Source organism: Miniopterus schreibersii, assembly GCF_964146895.1.
Source record: "Miniopterus schreibersii genome assembly, chromosome: 18".
NCBI lineage: Eukaryota > Metazoa > Chordata > Mammalia > Chiroptera > Miniopteridae > Miniopterus > Miniopterus schreibersii.
The window spans coordinates 26,998,845-27,003,923 of NC_138121.1; the positions used below are offsets into that span (position 1 = coordinate 26,998,845).

Genomic DNA, 5,079 nt, shown 5'->3' on the forward strand with positions numbered 1-5,079 from the left:
ATCACCAGAGTTCGGCCAGCCAGTCACCCTCCCAAACCACAGCTGTTTTCAGAAAACAAAGGACGCGTCCGTGTACTAAGGCCTGGGCGTTTATTGCACGCTTGGAAATTGTAAAAGTCAAATCAAACAACAGAAAACCCGGTCCTTCTTTGTGTCTTTTCATCAGAAGGACTGGAAAAAACAAAGAATGATGCATCAGCATTTGTGTTTTTTGGTTTTTTTTTAAACAGAAAAATATTTAAAAAGCGCAGCTCCATGAATTTGCAAATTACAAGCAAAGGAGATGCTGACTTTAATTTTTTTAAAGCTCCCGTATAACTAACAGCCCAAACCCCAAATAACGTGGAGCACCGATAATGGATGTTGTCTCCTATTTGAATATAAAAAAGTATTATATGTTATATTGACATTCAGGCTAACTCTTGCCCTTATAAGGTGTTTGACATAAATAGCTTTTATTATGTAACCATTAAATAGAAGGAATACACACATTTCTTAAAGGACCTCAGCTGCTTTTGTTATCATCTGAGACATAAAATTGGAATCCCGACTTCCAATATCAAATTTTAGCACAAACCCTATAAAATGTATCTTGTCGGAATGTGTCAGAAGCGCTAAGCTCTTTTCAGCTGAACACATTGCAGCTGGCGCTTCGCTCGGAAGGTTGGGAGGCAACCCCGTGTGTCCTCCGGGGCGAGCGGGGACCCGGTGCGGGTTTCCACCCCGCCGCAGGGCCGCCGGGGAGGGCGTGGGCTCCGCGTCGCCGGGCCCCGTGCCGCTTGCTGGCCGGGTGACACGGGGCTGCGGGGCCGAGCCCGGGCCTGGAGATAGGAGCGGCGGCAGGAATGCCCGGAATGTTTTCCTTCCTTCGGCCTCTGCGGAGGCACACAGACCGTGGGGATTCTGTCCGCGGTGACAGCCTTAACATTTGCCAGAGCCCTGGACGCCGCTGTAGAAATGGCATTGCCCACCCTGAAAGTGAGAAGGTAACGTTTATTTTTGTATTTTTTTCTCTCTCTCCCATATACAGACTGTAGAAAGACCACCAAGCGTGGGCCATTTTTTTTCCCACCATGATGTACAATTCACATTTGTTAATCAAAAAAAAGTGCCCGAGGTCATCCACCTAGACTTTTTTTTTTTCCCCCCTTCTTCTTAAACAGGAAACGGGTTTCAGATGTTTATATGTTAAAAAGTAGGGCTACTAATCTGCTTAGCTATTTACCAGACCCTGGCTAACTCGTACATTTTTACGTTCAGGCCTCATAGCACCACATTCATTTTTATCTCTCTTGTGATTTAGAATTAAAAAAAAAAAAATCTTTCAATAGTCACCTGCTTTTTGGGGCAGCTCCAGCAGAGGGGAAAAGAAATGGATTCAGCAGTTTAGTGGAAACATGCCCTAATGGCCCTGGTGCTGGGTCGTGTGTTTGAGAGAGAAAAATTCAACACTCGCGGGCAATTCTTTCCAATAGACCGTGTTTTCATGTGTCTGATCCACAAAACGGACGTGTGTCCGGCATCTTGTTTAGGTTCATAATAGAGATACACAAAGACTCAAAGCTAAGAAGTCTATAGCAAAGGCAAAAAAAAAAATATTCTTTTTACATATTGGATCTTTTTTGCCTTTTGATCAGCTTGGCATTTTCCATGGTTCTCCTTGATGTGAGGCCGTGAGCGGTGACAGAGGACAACCGTGTTCCCAGGCGGCCCACCATCACCTGATGTTTGGAAATACAGGTTTTTGTCTTATTGCTGGAATTTTTCCCCTCACCCCGAGGCCGGTAATTTTAAACAGTCTCCCTCTTTAGTGAGGCAAATCAATATCTTTTTCTAGGTTGGGGAGTTTTACATACGTATTTATAACCCGGGAGAAAGGAGCGCAGAGGGCAGTTGAACGCTTCTTAAGTGAATTTGTTAAGTATTCAGATCACTGGCTGAAAGATTATTTTAACTGTCGAAGTTCAAGCAGAAGGAATTCTGTCATTTGCCAAACCTGGATCTGGTGGCCCCTGCTGTTTCCCGCCTGCGTTTGACCAAATGCTTTCTGTCTGCAGATCCAGTAAGGAGGCAAAATGATAGGTTTTGGAGACATTTCATCAAGGAGGGAGAACCAGCGAAATTGAAATGACTTCTTAAAATCAGCCTGGTGCTCTCTGGCTCGGTAAAAAAGGTATTTGTAATAATGAAAACATAAACAGAGAACCATTCTCAATTTCTCGACAAGCACCCTCGCCTACCTCCCACCCCCGGTGCGTGTGCGTGCGTGTGTGTATTTCTAGGAGGCAAAAATACATTTGTTTTCTCTTTCATCAGAGTTATCAGAAGTGTTTGGAGAAAAGATTAGTACTAGTGTTAAAAATGGATAGGTAATGAGTGTCCAAGCTCCTTTAAATAGGGTGGGCCGGGTACCGTAAAACAAAATTTAAAATACGTTTCGTGACACACAAAATCCCCATTTTGATTCCTGGAAGCATGTTTTAACTTGGTGTTCAGAGATCACGAAGCTGGGCCGGTGGAGGCGTTAGGGACCTCCTGTGTGACCCCAGTGACAAAACAGTGACAATGCCGCCTGCATTGACATGGGAGCAAGGCTAACAGAACGTGGTTTTGCTGTGGAAGGAGCTCCCCCCGCAGAGCGGAGCCCTCAGGGCGCCGGCGCCCAGCAGGGCTGACCCGCGTGGCACAAACACAGACACGTCGGTCCCAGGTCCCTGCTCAAAACCGGGTCCGGGATACCTGAGAAAACTGAGTAAGGAAAGAATCCGCTTGGCAGGACCCTCTGGAAAGCACTGGGTGCTGCGGCATCAGTGGGGAAGCTGGCTGAGCGTCCACGCAGCCACCGAAAGGCCGAAGAACAAACCGACAGGAGAAATTAGTTTGATGAGACAGAGGTCAGAGGACAGCCGCGGTTTCGGTGACGGCGAGGTCCCCTCATCTGGGCAGGACTCGGGGCATCGGGCTAAGAGATTCCTCAGCTCCCCTGTGTGAGAATCACAGGAGATGAACCGCTTTGGGCCGGTACATTTTTTTTTTTTTTTAAATGTCTCTGAACAAAAAAATGACTAAGTCTGCAAATCCAGGGCAACCGTTGTGTCAGCCCCGAGCCGGGATGTTTCCCAAATGCGCACCTGGATGATGTAAATCACCCCAGCGGTAAACACTTCAGGCCCGAAGGCTGCAGGCGGGTCGGGCCGGGTGGCATCCTCCCCCGGCCGGGCCCATAAACCAGCCTGGCCTGCACTCAGCGCTCCTCTCCCCGGGAAGGGCCCCCCAGCCTGGGAGCAGGGTCCCTTTCTAGGGGCTGCTCAGATAACGGGCAGAGGCACTCTCACTGCGCCACCGGCCGCAGGGCCCCGGGCTCGTATCAGGGAGTGAAGCTGACAGAGGTTTATGTCATTATGAATGGCTTTATGATACCTGGGGAGGGGGACCAGGCTACGGGCTTTAAAGTGGCTATTTTTGAAGGCGGCATGCAAAGATAACCTCCCCCCAAGATGGTTTGTTTTTTAATATCATGCTAGTAAAAATCTAAACAGTAGTCGTAACGATAACCAAAAGATCTATATAAAACATCCCCAAAGTTAGTAGAAATCAAAGCAGCGCTCCCCCTTCTAAGACATGCTGGATTAAAATATGAAAACACTCCCCTCCCGCTGTCTTCAAATCCTGACTCCGAATGAATGACCATCCATATGAGGATAAAAATCCCTGAATGGGGGAAGCAGATGGCAGAATACATCTCAAAAAGATCACTTCCGTGGGAATTTCTTTACATTCGGATGCCCTACTTAAAAAGCAAAGCAAAACAAAACAAAACAAAACCCCCGAAAACTCTCTTTATAATTATCTGGCTAGGAGGAGTCTTTTAAATGATATCTTCTGTCTTCAGCCAGACAGACGTGAGGACACGCAATGTAAACATTATAAAAGCAGCCTGCAGCACAGCTTTTTATGGCGCTGTTCCTTTCCACCCGCAGCACGGCTTCGAGAAGGACAGAGAAGCTGAGAGCAGCCCCTCTGCCTCCAGGACCAACCTTGCACCGAAGGAAAATAACCCCGAGAAATGACTGCCGCCCGAAACGCAGCCAGGATCAAATGGTTGCTGATCAGAGCAAATATTTAAATTGGATAAGTCAAATTGAGCATTATTAAATAAAGCTTATTTAATATGTCTTGAACAGAAAATGCCTTTTGGAGAGCATTTTAAACCTGATATTAGAAATCCGCCTGCCTGCATGTCTTGGGGCTGAATCGGCGAGCACGGGAATGAACGTGTGTTCTTACGACAAAAAGTGTGATACTCTCTTCCCCTCGCAAGTTATTTTTTTTCCATGTGTAAAATGAAAGCAGAAAGGTCTGTAGGTAGCTATTGAAAACTGTTAATGCCATATAATAAATACGAGACAACTGACCCATGTTTTAATGTTTATCCAGTCAGACAAAGTGCAGCCTGGCCACCTCGGTGACATGGGTGACGTGCTAGGAGCCGGGAACACCCGCGTGTGGGTGATGTTTTCCCACCATGGTGCGGCGAGGTAGCAGCTGACCCGTGCTCTCACCAAACCTAAAACCACTCTCTAATGGCTTTTACAATATTTACGTTTTCAATTTTATTTATAGGACACCAGATGTCTACATTCAAAAGAAAAAAAAAAAATCATTGGGAATATAAAAACCCAGCCCTTCCCCGCGTTCGCTGTAGCTCACTAGGTAGGTGCGCTCTCCCACGGTGCGTGCGGGCGGGTGTGGGCCCGGCCAGGGCTGGGGCTTGCTGTTCCCTCAAGTGAGGGAGGTAGGAGGTGGGGCATCGCTCCATCTCCTGCGGGACTGCGGGCACATCCTTATTTCTGGGCCACATTTTCTCCTTGTGCAGAAAGGAGACAATGTGCCGGAGCTGGTGGCAACGATGAGACTCTTTGTCCCCCTCGATGACCATTAGATTCTCCGACGGCAGGAGCGGAGGGGCTGAGAACAGTTGCAGCCCGGCCTGGGCGGGCCGCTTAGGTCCCTCCCGGGCCGCAGCGAGCGGGTGCATAAATCACTCACTGTCTCTCTCCCTCCATCCTTAAAAGTGGC

The 5,079-nt window shown here is 47.8% G+C and overlaps 1 long non-coding RNA gene across 1 annotated transcript; it reads left to right on the top strand.

Moving 5' to 3' along the window:
• Positions 1-482: 482 nt before the first annotated feature.
• On the top strand, positions 483-4,412 carry LOC308547875. Its single transcript, XR_013997564.1, has 4 exons — positions 483-986; positions 1,638-1,740; positions 2,058-2,173; positions 3,981-4,412. It is a non-coding gene; the product is annotated as an uncharacterized lncRNA (long non-coding RNA).
• The last annotated feature ends 667 nt before the right edge of the window (positions 4,413-5,079 follow it).